Here is a 15,469-nt window from a genome sequence, read left to right as displayed (position 1 = left end):
GTCGTATAAACAGAAAAACAAATATTGATTCCACCAACACGTTTTATTGTAACCGCTCTATCAATATATTTATTTTCTTTTTGTGTTCACAATCTGAGTTGACTGCCTTTGGAGAATTCCGAGAATACTACATCAATCAACTTTTAATGAAATCAAACTTAATTCCAGTATTTTTACCATTCACTTTTTATACAGTATCAAGTTACCTTTCCTTGACTGACTGCACTAGTGCACCTTGGTGCATTAGATAGATTGCAATCGGGCCAACAATGGGACAAGGGAATTGGCATACTCAACTGAGAAATCTTCACAGTATGATCTGCCATAAGATGTATTTGGGTGTAAAGTTGCCGACTCAGAATCAAATGAGCACAGACGCTTTATTCTCACAGGTGAATCCGCTGTAGCTAGACACTTTCATAATAATAATAATAATAATAATAATACATGTTATTTATAAGGCGCCTTTCAGGGCACTCAACACAGTTAAGAGCAAAAGCAGACAATAAAGTATATCTTGCAGCAGAAAACACAGATCAATCATAGGCCTGCCTAAACAGGTGGGTTTGAAATGAGGTGATTGAGTCCATGTTTCTTATATCAGGGGGAGGGAGTTCCAGAGGTGAGGGGCAGAGCGGCTGAAAGCTCTTGACCCCATGGTGGACAGACAGGCAGGGAGGACTTTCAGTTTGATGGAGGAGGCAGACCTAAAAGACCGGGTGGGAATGTCGACGTGAACAAGGTCAGACAGATAAGGGGGGTGAGGTTATGAATGGCCTTGAAAGTATGGAGAAGGATCTTATAGTCAATGCGGTATTTGATGGGAAGCCAGTGGAGTTCTGGTGATGATACGTGCTGCAGTGTTCTGGACCAGTTGGAGTTTATGGAGAAGTTTATCACTGCGTTCCACTGCAATTGATTTAGATTCTGTGGCATTGATAATGTCAATACTAGCCTAAGAAACAGATCCTTAAAGTAAGAAACATTTTACAATGTGAAAGCATATGTTTGGGCTGGTTATTTATGATTAGGTCTGTTGACTGTTGTGTATGTGACTGTGTGACATATCGTGAATGTGTGGATGCATAATGGTACGACCACACGTATGCTATGCATCAGAAGCGGAGTAGCAAATGTTGCGAGCATGTCAATTACCCATATCGTATCGCAGATTGTGTGTAGTGAATTTTGCGGTGTGTAGTTGGAAGACTATTAGGCCTAAGTTGGAGTGGTTGGCCCACCGAAAGAAAACTACAAACACAAAAGCCTGCCATATGTGGTCAATCACGCACCACTTTCTCATTGGTTGACGGCGTCAACCAATGAGACCAATTGGTGAAAATTGGTCCACCATTTGGTCTAATTTGACCGGGCGTCAACTTGACACCTGGTCAAATTTCACCAATGTTGAAGGCCAGGGCTCCACTCCTTCGCTCCCATAGAGTGGAAGTGATTCTTCTGACATGCATGCATGTATGGACATTGATGTGTGGACAGTTCTTGCGTTGTCTCAATTGTTAATTTGTAACCATTAAATTAGGACGCTCAGCGATTTGTTTCTTCAGGGCCCTTTTTAAGGTGCACAAGGCGCCATCTTGGATGTAGCTGAAGTAGCTAGATGTAGCCAAAACATCCCCAAGGTGATCGACAACAACGGGAAGTATGATTACTAACGCGACAAGTGACAGGCCCGCAATGGGCCGTCAAAAACATAATCTTTGGACGGATTGATTTTATTCACATTTTAAGATTTTCGATCTCATCCACTAAAATGGAGGGGGACCACTTTGGATGACGTCCCAACCGGAAATGACATCGAATGTTGCCCAAGGGGTGCTCCCAGCTAGCCTGTGGAGCGGTGCGCTCGGTTATGATATCATTAATGTTCCGTCCTGTGATTAATCTCCATCCTGAGCGCTGAGCGTAACTATTTGATAGGACGGAGCTGAGACATCTGATGGAATTATTTGTAGATTTGTTGTTTTGCGGATGTCATATTACATGTGTCCTGCTTAATAATACATCTTATGCCCCATGCCCTACAATAATTATGAATCGGTACATGTGCCCTAGGCCTTTGTATCTTCATGCCCTGTGTCCTACTGATTTTAATTCTTCCCCCAGTCAGCGAGTAAGATATAGAATTGTTGTTTCCCGTTTATCTGCTCCTCTCTGTGGAAAACATGTTATTTTGGCCTTGGTGCTTTGCCAACGCAGACAAGCCGTCTCCAACTAACCAGCCTTAACTGGACTACAAAGTCACCCTTAAACTACATATCCCATGCATTATGGTTCCTGGTTTTGACCTAGGTTTTGACAGGATGTGATTGTATGAACTTCCCTGGTGGCTTGACACGTTGCTCTGTGTGCCTTCTCAAATCTTGATTAAAATGATATATAGAGTCTCCATTTTGCGAGACGGGGAGAGACATTTTGTAATTGGCTGTATGTGGATCTGTTCTGTGCTCTCCGAACTAAAATGAATTGGCGAAAATCATATCTGCTCCTGACTGGACCTCACTTCTTTTTTGTGGACTCATCTATTGGGTATTTAAAAGGTATTTTTCTAAAAGTATGTCCTGCTGAAGGTAACATTTGGATATTGATCATTCTCCTTAAAAGTATTCCTGTTAAAGCTAATTCTTAACTTTATCATCTAAAAGGTTTAAAACCATTTTAAAGGCTCTCTGCCTAGATCTTTGGTGCTGAGTATTTATTTGTACTCTGATTACTTTCAAAAGTATTGTTATAGTTCCGGAGTTTAAGCTCTGCTATCGAAGTAAAGTAGTATTACAGTATAGTCCTTCCTTATTGACATTATTAAATATGTAATCCTTAAATGTACATAACAACATCCGTTTATGCTGCTCACTAATGAATGAATATACTTTTGTTAAAGGTTTTATAAAATCCACAGACACACTTAACCAACTTATTCACTTCCTAAGTTTTTCAAAAATAGTCGATTTACAAAAATAGTCGCTCTACAAACTCGCAACCAAGATTGTTTTTTTTAAGCATTTATTTAAATAAAAGAAAAACGTGAAAAGTTGAAATATGGAGATACACGGTTTTTGCTCAACTGCAATGATTCGTAATCCAGCTGCAGTTACGGGGGGGAACAGGAAATGTGTGACGTGTCAACAACTCACGTTCTTCCATTGAATCCCCATGCCTCAACCAGACACATGGTGTAAACACGTTTGATGCCGGGAGCAGATGTGTATAGCTCTGTGCTAAGCACCTACGGCAGGTGGTTTCGTCGCCAGATTAAACCGTAATGATCATAACAGGGTTAGTGGGCCAATAACATAAAATACAAAACAGACCGCTACTAGCCTATATGCTCTCACAACAACAGGGGTGAATTTTTTTAATTCAATCAAAGTGATGTCAGAGAGATGCTCTTATATATTTTATGACATAATAACGCCGAATAAATTGTAGATTTACATCAGCGTTTCCTGAAAGCGCCCGCATCCTTCTTAAATCCCAACGGTCAGAAACGTTCACAGTTAAAGCGGCCATGTCACGCCAACCTGCCTGCAGTGACCATGTGTTTACCAGCTGCAGTGCCAAGGATACATACCGGCATGCGAGCGTATAATGGCTCAAATTTAATCGGTTACGCTTGTGTGTATAAGATTCAATTCAGTTTAATCCAAAGTAATGTTATCCCCAGCCAGGGGACAATTAGTTACTGGGAATGCAATCAAGAATCAACAACAGGACATAGAGGGCTTGTCACATCCACGAGGGTTGTGGTAGAAATCCTGATACAATTTTACCAAGAGCATGGTGGTTCGAGCCCTCCCGGGGATGGCTAATTGTTATTCCACTCAAATTTATTGTGAGAAATAATGAATTGCATTTTTATAGCGCTTTTCAAGTGCTCAAAGCTCTTTACAATACTCGCATTGGGAGGTGAAGCGGCGAACAGTCGTCGCCAGTGTCCTCACTTGCCCAGGTCCGTCAATGGCTTTGTACGCACAGAGCAGCCAGTCTGCCTGTCTGTCTCTTTAAGAGCACCAGCTGTTAGTGGGGAGGGGGGATTACCATCTACTTTCACCAGCAAACAAAGAAATCAAGTTAAATATAATTATAATGTAATATATCGGAATCTGTATCGGCCGTAAGATATATATATATCTATATCTAGATATATAGATATATATATATCTTGTGTGTGTGTGTGTGTGTGTGTGTGTGTGTGGCCCACATTTGTAGTTATATGTTGTCTAGTGACATCACAGACTAGGCAGATAAATACTCACCACGTCTGCCCCCTCAATGTTATGACATTGAGAAAACAGCGGTCACGCGGTTCATGTAACTCGTTTGTCACTGTAAAGCCTATAGACGCCTTATCAGACGACGTCACACTGATAAGAAACGGCATGCGCGCGCATAAAGGCAGCAGAAGAACACCACCTCTCATAAGATGCAATGGAAAAGTTCTAACTGCACTCACGTGTAAAAAATGCCCCATCAAACTTTCAGATGCTGTTTTTCTCCCAGTGTGGAGGAAGAATGATTAGGATTTTTATTGTGATCTCTCGCCCTTGAAATATATAATCCTTGGTTTCTGTTGTGTTTGAACAATAATAGCAATTCAAAACAGTTGTCCTCAAAACCACACCTCCAGTCGCTGTCATGCGCTCATGAACACGGCAGCAGAGCAGACCTCTACGCTCACAACAGTCGCATCTGCGATGCGATGTGAGCTTGTATATCAGCTGTTCTCTGTGCGCAATACTGTTGGGCTTTGAAGTATAAATGTCTCCTAGGGTGCATCTCACTAGCCAACTCACAAGAGGAGGTTGAATGGACTGAAACCAGCGCTCCCCAAAACAACAGGTTTGGAGATCTGTTGGGAATTGATTACATGAAACAGTCACCCGTGCGCCCAGTCCCAATGTTTGTAAACAAATAATTGGTCTATAGACGGCGACGCCAATGCATTCCGTAAACTTCCGGTTCAGGCCTTTGTCACTATTCGGCAATAGAAGTCTATGTAGAAGAGCCTCATGAAGTGAACAGAGTTGTCGTAACTCTGTCTTACTCTATGACTCTGGAGTTGGGATTAAACCTTGCCCATATATGGAGTCGTATGTGAAAGATACGTCATTCCGTAGTTCAGTGGACTGACATCATTGACTGGCTCCATGAAGTCCGAGATCCACATGAAGCCATCGGATCCACCACTATTGTTGCATGAAGCTTAAGGCATCTCTCACTACCTATAACTATAATACAGTGTAAGGCACCGTGTGGCCTTACACTAGAACAGGGGTTCTCAACCCGTGGGTCGCGACCCCTCGGGGGGTCGCCAAATTATTTTAGGGGGTCCCCAAATTATTTTTAAAAAATAAAATAAAAAAAAAGATTTTTTTTAAATTTTATTTTCACGATTTTTCAAAAATAGCAGACCTACAAGCTCGTAGCGCGCCACTCGGTGGCGCGCTATGAGCTTGTAGATCTGCTATTTTTCAATAGCTAAATTATAACAATGCTTAAAACACCAAAAGGGGTTCCCGCCCAAAATGGTTTAAGGTTATTGTAGCAGTCAATTTATATTGGGGGTTGGGAGGGGGCGGGGCGGGGGTCCCGAGACATTACCAAAGCATTTCCGGGGGTCCCCGGCCAAAAACGTTGAGAACCCCTGCACTAGAACAGTGAAATAAAGTGCACATCATATTGTGCTTTGAGAGGGTATAAATGAAATGAAACCATATCACTTCACTGAGCTTCCAGTATTTGATGAGGTGCGTTCCCTTGAAGGGTTCAGCCAAGCTCCAGTTGAAGCTTTGCAATGCAATAAAATGTATCTCGGACCTCTTACCGTCTTATCTCCCGTAAATATTCTATGGAATCTCGAGATTCAGACATGAATTCCCAAGGCCTGATGTTTTCGTGTGAAGCACCGGGAGGGATTAGCCAGAAGTACCATAGTGCTGCAACAATGTGCATTAACCCCCAAAAGTTTTGAACCCAAAATGAAGGATCAAGGACCGATCCTCATTTTTATCATTGCCTACTGAAACACAAGCATCTGTGCACATCTAGCCTCGGATCCCAGGCTTAATTTCCTTCTGGCAAAAGAAAGAAAGGGGAGTGTTGAAGTGAAAAGTGGATAGAATGGGGTTGGTCTGTACATTAAGACACTATAGGCTATAGCATAGGTGGCCATTTTGTGGTTCCACTCAAAAATAGGCCAAAAATATCAATTATTTTAAGCCTAGAATCAATGGAGATGGGTGGAGATGGGTGAAGCCACCATTTTCACCCTGGGGCTGCATGTTTGCATGTTAGGGTCAGCTATTTAAAATGCTCATTTGTTAATTGCATGGTCGTCTCTCTCTCTCTCTCTCTCTCTCTCTCTCTCTCTCTCTCTCTCTCTCTCTCTCTCTCTCTCTCTCCCCCTCTCTCTCCCTCTCCCTCTCCCCCCCTCTCTCTCTCTGTCTCTCTCTCTCTCTCTCGCTCTCAAGTTCAGTCTTCTATGTTTCTATGGCTTATTGTGCATGGCATAGTCTTTCTTATTGCTCCTTCCTTGACCCCTGTTATCGCTGCTTGCAGTTATGTATTATCTTATCTCCATAAGATGAGACAAGTTCTTAAGAACCTTTAAGCCACACAAGTCAGATCCACATTGGAGCCACGCTGTTCCCATGTGAATTCCGAGATCCATATGATTTTTTTTACATCATGGTAAATGTATAAATTATAAGGGAGCTAGAATAGGAGAAAGTGGTGATGTTTAACAGAACACAACACAAAGATTCATATCTGAAATGAGAGGACCGTGTGTTGGGACAGCTAGTCTCACCTGTGAACAACCTTCCCTGTGTAAGACTTTGGCCTGACTCACACCTTTACAACAGACTGATGTATAGCTGATGCATGAGACTTATTTACTGATGCAAGCTCGCAATTAATTTCCAATGGGAGTCACATGGTTTGACACAACATTTTTGTTGTATGAGGGGGTGGGGGGCAGTCGAAACACAGCCGAAAGCCGTACAACACAAATGTTGTGTCAAACCATGTGACTGCCATTGGAAATGCATTGGGGCAAGATGTAAACAAACCCTTTCATACATCTAGCATGCATCAATGTTGTATGCTAGATGCGAAGGTGTGAGTCAGGCCTTTGTCAGGCCAATTTGAAACCAGAGAGTGAAGCATCATCTGATCTGTGAGTCCTTTCGTCGTTTGTGACAATAGGCTGTTTGTTTGTTTGCACACAGCAGCAGTAGAACTGTCTTATGAACTCTTTGTTTTGAACACCAGTTCAGTTCGACTATATTATCATGTGTATTATAATATAATTAATTGTCTCTCTCTGCCTTAACACATCACAACATCTAAAACACAGGGCACACCATCCTGAAACCAACAACATTACCTAGACCTACATACAGTAGCTACAGGTGTACACAATATACAAATTACATAATTTTCACAATATACTGCACGTTAAAGGATTGCATTACATAATATAATATAATATAACAGTATATATATAATATAATACAACAGTATGCAGTTTTTTGCTGTTTTCTTTTTGTTTTCACAGTCCTTTCTAGCACTGATTCTCAAAATTAAAATGGTGTCCTTAACACCTTGGAGGCCCGGGGCGGAGTTCTCCGTCCAAGTTCAAGGTCATGGTCAAGTGCCCAAGCCGGAGATTGATAAATAGTCAACGAAGGCACCGAAGAGACGAAAGCCAGGCCAACATCTCTAGCTGGTCTGGCTGCAAACGATGTGGGAACACAGGGCACATAGCATGCTGTCCTGCACCGGAACCCCTGAGCCCTCCACTCTCATCATATCACTATTAAACTGACACAGCAAGGTTGTCCCGTCTCTATTGGTCCAGTGCCATGGACCCCCATTTGAAAGGATTTGGTTATCCCTTTTCTGACACCGATGTAATGACTGACCGGTATAGTTTGCTGTTCAGAAGGACCAGCCATGATTGTGACCCTGTGTTTACCCCTATACGGCTCACGGTTTTCACCAAATAAATACACAAACAAAACCGCACTACATGAAGAAAAATAATGTAATGCCCACAGTGCATTCCTGTAGTAACTGACAGCACAACAACACAATAAAAGAACGACAATTTGTGTACACCCTGGGCCTGCGGGGCGTGCTGGGGAATCCCCCTCAGCCACTGCGATTCATTATTGTTATAGCCTGATTACTCCCAGCTGTAGGATTATTGGGTGCACTGCAGGTAAACATACACTGTGACATTTTGCCCAGAAAGTGGAAGTACAGCATGCATTGCATATGATTTTCAGGAGCTATACTCGCTTGCACTGCAAGTGCCCCAGCAATGTGTCACGTTCCTGCTGGGGCCACTTTCATTCAAGTCTCAACCACATCATTCCTTGGCGCGAAGACATTTGGTCATTCCACTAAATGTTTGCTCAACAGACAAACGTAGTCAGTATTTTTATCTTGCTGTAAGAGTGCCTTATGTGTGACCTGTCTTGTGGTGGAACTGTATTGTTTAGAGATGAGCAGGATGTGACCGTGGTTGGACTGTCTTTGACCGCGGTCCCTGAGAGACAACTGTCCCTGTATCAAAAGGGCAAACGGCGGCCTGGGCCGTGGCTCAGCGGTCCAGGCACCTTGGCTGGTAATCCAGTCTGGCAGTGTGCCGCGGGTTCGACTCCCGATCCCGACGGCCTTTACTGCATGTCTTCCCCCCATTTCCTGTCAGCCTACTGTCTGTCCCTCCATAAAAAATATAAAATAAAGGCGAAAGCCACAAAAAAAAAACGGCAAACGGCTAACCGCGCACCTTGTTCGTTTGACATTTTCCCATAGCTCCGGGTGAGGACACTTTTTCAATATTTTTGTGTTGTTACATTCTATATACAGGTACTGTATATGATAGTAAAATTGTGGATTTTAACTAGTAGTACTGAAATAACAATAGTAATTGTAAGAATACAATGAAACTTGCACACTGTAAGGTTCCTTTGTTAGGTGCTAGGCCTTCAGTGTGCATGCGAGTCCTACCTCTAGACATTTTGTGTGTGTGTGTGTGTGTGTGTGTGTGTGTGTGTGTGTGTGTGTGTGTGAGATAATATGTAGTATGTATAAGGTGTTGTGTGTGTGTTTAGGCAGTTGTTTGCCTGTCTGTGTGTGATTGTATATGCACAGCTGCAAACTGAGGCAATGGGCCTTACTTTAAGCCCCAAAGTCAAATCAATTGCGGTGGCATCATTTTATCATCTCGTGGAAGTTAAGGAGGAAATCCGGCGTGTTAAGATGGCACCAATTTATTTCCTGGAGCAGGAAGCATCTGGAATTTAAACAGAATTCATTAAGAAGTTCTTTCCCTGCAATTAAAATTACGTGGAATGTCCTGTTTATTGTGTAACTTGCATATCTGATTCATGAAGCAATCCTTGTAGAGGGTTTTGAAGAGGAATGGTCCAAGACAATCCAGACATAGAGTAACATTTATATGAAAATAAACCCTGTTTGTCTGATCATCACTCCAGGATTGTGTGTGCTTTGTGCTGCTGTGTATGCAGTGCAAGCCTGTCAATTAAGCTGTCAACTACTATAAAGCCTACATACCACAATACCATGATTCCATGCATAGCTGTCATTACTACTGTTATGATACAAGCCCATGCACAGTACATCTTAGTCTATGTACTTGAACTTGAGATAGGCTACGAGAGACATCTAGGTGACAGCAAGGTCAGCCTTGCTGCAGTAGGCACGTTCTTATCTGTCTCATATCTTATTGTTACGTCATTATGATCCAGCACTATATATGTTTCCTGTTTGTGTAATAAACTTTGTGAACCTTAGCGTGATACTGTCTCGTGTCTCGTTAATTTGTTCTCCCGAGTACTTGCCGCCGCAGTCGCCGTACCAAAGGAATACTTCAACTGGATTGTCACACACCACCCAGCCTGCACACACTACCTGTCGGTCAATACCAGACGAGGGTCCAGTACTTAGAGATATATTACAACAACTACCTTCATAGCATCATACCACTATACCATCAGCCTCGATCCTTACCTGGACCATATATATATGCCTAATTCATTTGACCACAATCCCACTTTGCGCCATGTTTGTGCAATATGTGGCAGCGTGTGCATATAAACAGGAGTGTAGCACTATTATATAAGTGCTGTTTAGAATTTAGAAGTATTTTAGAAGTGCTTGTTTACCTCTACACCAAATACAGTATATTTGTCAAACATAGCCTAGGACTACATGTTGTGAGCTTGTACATTGGCTATTTTGAGCTAACGTTCGCCCCCAGAATATGGTGCTCGGGGGTTAGTGGTGGTCTTGACCACTCTGTGTAAATTCGATACAAGTATTTCGTTCTCTCACTTGCAACGTATCATTCTGGTTGTCTGGTCTGTTTTTCAGTTGCACTGCCTCTTAATGGTTCACTGGAATAAAGGACTTCGTGGGGTATTTGAGTATTATGTTTATTGAGTTAATAAATAGGGTAGGCCTATATGCGTGTGCATAAAGTGAGTGGCAAATCGAGTGGCAAAGTCAGTTTAATGTCGATTAACATGGTTTAATGCAATCAGATAGGACTTTTCTGTTTGGATACATGGGCTGTCATGGCCAGAAAGTATTTTTTTTGTCACTCAGTAGGAGTTCATCCAATCATAGAGGGACTGCCAGCTGATTAGGGCCAGGTGTGTGTTGTGTTTAGCTTTTCAGTTCAGTATGCTCTGCTGGCAGCATTCTTGAGGGAAGTGAATTACACTACAGAGAGCTATTCTCATGTGCTATTTTCTTTGTGTTTTATAATTTAAGCCACAGTATTAGTTGTTGTTTTATAATTATTAGTGTTAGGTCATGTTGTGAACCAGTTCTTGTAAATAAACACCCAAGCTTGCCTTGAAGTGACGACTGCGAAGCCTCTCACTGCATTCCATTGCACCACAGTGAAGGTAAAGTGAACTATCCTACTGAGGTGGATTCCACAGAACACAGTGGTGAAGTGGTAAAATGTGTTTCTTATAGCAGGTTGAGTTCTTTTTAACCACAGCCTCACATGCTTTGTCTAAGTTTGCACTGTGTCTAATAGGCCTACTATAGCTTCACTGAAGAGCATGCCAGTCAGAATGTGAATATGGAAAACACATTTAAAATTGTGGTTGATTTTAGCTTTTCGATGTCATTTTCCTACGCCCATGAAAGTCAGTTCCTCTGTAGGCTACAACTACAGACCATTCCCAAAACTCTTCACAGCTTGTAAGCTATGTCATCATATATGGCTCAAGAGATACATTTATAAACAGAAGGTTCTGTTCAAAACTCAGAAGGGACACATGTACCGGTATGTAGAAAAGTGAAGGTCCAGGCATGTTAATTAATTCTATTAATAGAATTAATTGTGACAAAAAGTAGTTACAAATATGACTTCATGGTTAGAATCGATCCAAACAATTACATTTCAGGAATTTATTGCAACAAACATCAAGAATTAAATACAACAAATGCTGTATTGTGTCATGCTGTGAACAATTTAGGCATTGTATAACATGCATTAACTGTGCTGTATGGCTGTTATGACATGACTATAGTAACTTGTTTGATATACTATTGTGTCAGTGAATTAATAACAACTAAACTCCTTTTTTGCAACAACTCCTAGGAACAGGCCATGTGGCAGCTACGGTTTTACTGAAGCTGAAAGTTAAATTGAAAACAATTACACAAATAATCATGAATTGCTGATAAATAATAATAGGCTAATAATAATAATTAAGTGGTTTCCCTCTACAGGTCTACACCTATTAGCCAGTAGCCTAATCAAACTTGGCTAAGTCTACCCATTTACAGCAGAAAGTCAAGTCAAGTTTACCACAAATATAATCACTTAATCATTATTGAGGTGTTTACTGAGGCTGCATGTTCTTAATCAACGTATAATTACATCTGGCTTGATGGAGTTTGGCTAACGTGACCACCACAAAAACACAAAGAACAATTTCAACCTTTTTTTTCTCCATATATTTTTATCCCACGATTTTTGTAACCCATTTTTCACCCCGTGCCAATTGCCTAAACTGTAATCCTGGGCGCTACTCTCCCTCTGCCAACCTGGGGAGAGCCCCGAACTGTGGTCATGCTTCAGTTTCACCCACTTCTTTACACCTGTAAACCTGTGATGTGACAATAACATTGATTATTACCGTATTGAAAGTCAACATACCAGTATTTTGTTCCATCCATTCATCCATCTTCAACCGCTTATCCATAGTCGGGTCGCGGGGGCAACAGCTCCACCAGAGTGCTCCAGACTTCCCTCTCCAGAGCAACATTAATGACTTCCTCCTGGGGGATTCCGAGACGTTCCAAGGCCAGTGAGTCGATGTGTTTCCTCCAACTGCGCCTTGGTCTGCCCCGGGGTCTCCTCCCAGTGGGACTTGCGTCGATAACCTCCCTAGGGAGACGCCCGAGAGGCATCCTAACCAGATGCCCGAACCACCTAAGCTGGCTCCTTTTCAGGCGAAGGAGCAGTGGTTCTACTCCGAGTCTCTCTCGTGTGACTGAACTTATCACCCTATCTCTAAGGGAGATGCCAGCCACCCGTCGAAGAAAACTCATTTCGGCCGCTTGTATTCGCAACCTTATTCTTTCGGTTATGACCCACACTTCATGACCATAGGTGAGAGTAGGCATGAAGATTGCTCGGTAAACAGAGAGCTTTGCCTTCTGGCTCAACTCTCATTTCGTCACAACAGTGCGGTACAGCGACTGCAATATCTGCCCCTGCCGCTCCGATTCTCCGGCTGATCTCCTTCTCCGTCCTCCCCTCACTCGTGAACATGACCCCGAGATACTTGAACTCCTTCACCTGGGGTAATGCCTCATACACTCGGCTGCGAACCGGTCCAGTGAGAGCTGAAGGTCTCGGACCGATGGACCACATCATCTGCAAAAAGCAGTGATATACCCTCTCCGCCACGACTTCGCCTCGAGATCCTGTCCATGAAAATCACAAACAGGATAGGTGACAATGCGCAGCCCTGGCGAAGGCCAACCCCCACCGGAAACGAATCCGACTTACTGCCAAGCACACGGACACAGCTCTCGCTTTGGGTGTACAGAGATTGGATGGCCCTCAACAAGGTCCCCCTCACCCCATACTCCCGCAGCACCTCCCACAGGACCTCTGGGGGGACCCGGTCATATGCCTTCTCCAAATCCACAAAACACATGTAGACCGGATATGCATACTCCCAGGCCTTCTCCAGGATTCCTGCAAGAGTATAGATCTGGTCAGTTACCCGGTAATTTGTTGTCATTTTGAATATATCCTTTCCTATTGAGTGAGAATACAATATATGACAATAATTCCATATAGGCTACATATATTATAAGAGAAATCTTTTCATGATTTTTTTGGACGTGTGTGTGTGCGTGTGTGTGTGTGTATGTGTGTGTGTGTGTGTGTGTGTGTGTGTGTGTGTGTTGCACGCGCAGCATAGCCACTGAAAACACATTTGCAAATTAAATGGGAGTGTTTCTGAAACTTTCGACACACACGCATACCTACATCTGAAAAAACGAAATTGTGAAATAAGAATCCTCAAAACGAAAAGGTTGTGGGAGAGTTAACTTCAGCTAGTTTGCCATTTTAGGAAAAGCTGCAGCACATTGTAAAGAAAATTGGCAGGCATGTGGGATGTGGTCTGGAAGGGTGTGTGATGCTGTTTGTTGTTCATTAAATCTATAGAGGCCTCTCATTAGAATAAACATTACCAGCAGCATACCAGGGGAGGCAGAGGACAGCTGTAGCTTTAACTGCTACTTCGTCCAGAATAAAATACTAAAAGCACAAATACCTTAGTTGTGGAGAAAACACAAGTTCAGAAAGATTTAAGTGTTCAATTTGAGAAATACTTGGCTGAAAATGTAAAATACCTGTAAACACTTTTATAGCTTACAAAGTATAAAATAGGGCTTAACGTGGTCGCTATACTGTAGGTATTTAAGCGCTAGGTCAGGTCAATCTTCAATTGTTTATTTTACACATAATTTTCTTCTCCCTTCAATCCACATAATACCAGTGAGGTAAATTAGTATACAGCTAGTACAATTTACAAGCATCAGCTTGCAGATCAGCTTTTCCAAACTTTTTTTAAAAAAAAATTTATTTTGGAAACTTGTGTGAGATGGGACATTCTACGTAATACTTTTACTTTGGTACTTTATTAAAGTATATTTCGATGCCAATACTTTTTTGTATACTTTTACTCAAGTAAATTCTGAATATACCAGACTTACTTTTACGTAACAGTAGTATTTCTACATTGCAGCAATCGATACTTTCACTTATACAGAATGTGAGTACTTCTTCCGCCACTGCATAATATACTATGTGTGGCCTGGGCCGTGGCTCAGCGGTCCAGGCACCTTGGCCGGTAGTCCGAGTCTGGCAGTGTGCCGCGGGTTCGACTCCCGATCCTGACGGCCTTTACTGCATGTCACTCCCCCATCTCTCTCCCCCATTTCCTGCCAGCCTACTGTCTGTCCCTCTATAAAATAAAGGCGAAAGCCGCAAAAAAACCCATTAAAAATATATATTTATAAACTGTAATATACTATGTGTGTCAAATCGCAGTTGTGCTGACAATATGTTGGATCACATTCACCCTGCCCGGCGATGCCTGTGCCAACAACATGAAAACGGCCCTCTGAGCTCTCTGCTGTAAACGGACCAGACATCAGACTCCATCAGACTCCTCCTGCTGAGAAGTTTCCGTGCCACAGGGAAATGCCAAAGTCCGACCTCAACATGTCTGTGGCGGCTACTGCCTCGCTACAGGCTCATGTGAGCACAACAATAAATGCATGTGCTTTTATCATCCTTCCTCTTGAACAAAATGTTAAACCACTGCCCCCCCCCCCCCCCCCACCCCCCAAACGGTCCTCGAGAGGGTTCCAGGGGGTCCCTAGAAAAATGAGGGAAAGTTTAACCCATTAAGAAGGCCTGAAGCATTCTACAAATGCCTTCTAACCCCCCCTCCACCCCCCCCCCCCCTTATCTATAGCTGCTATTTTTTAGTGGTGTGCAACCACTCCTAGAACCAGCAATGTCCTTCCGTCCCTCTGTCTGTGTCTGTCTGTCCGTATGTTTAGGGTACCAACAGGGGGCGCTGTTGCACCACTCACTTCAGACAGGTCTGCTTTTTGAATATAGCAAACGCTAAAATGTAAATGCTGTAAATGACACCGCTGTTTTCCCGGTTTCAAAGGGTTATTACACACTTACAGTAAGCTCTAATTTAATATTTCTAGGCTATTTTAGAACGCTAATGCCGACATAGCTTGACATAATTATGTTGACACTTGACAGTGTTGACATGTTGACTTCTTTTATGGGGATCCATGGCACAAAATCAATTTGGGGGACCATGGGATGTTTGAAATCCACTGCGCTAAACCA

At 42.6% G+C, this 15,469-nt stretch overlaps 1 protein-coding gene across 1 annotated transcript in view; it reads right to left on the bottom strand.

Annotated features, from left to right (window-relative positions):
- LOC306933335 (uncharacterized protein) overlaps positions 1 to 15,469 on the bottom strand; it is a 57,939-nt gene that overhangs the window by 24,420 nt on the left and 18,050 nt on the right. The gene's annotated exons all lie outside the window — the stretch shown is intronic.

Source organism: Electrona antarctica (genome assembly GCF_951216825.1).
Source record: "Electrona antarctica genome assembly, chromosome: 12".
NCBI classification, from domain to species: domain Eukaryota; kingdom Metazoa; phylum Chordata; class Actinopteri; order Myctophiformes; family Myctophidae; genus Electrona; species Electrona antarctica.
Note: the sequence above shows the minus strand (reverse complement) of the source record. Positions and strands in the feature narration are given on the sequence as shown.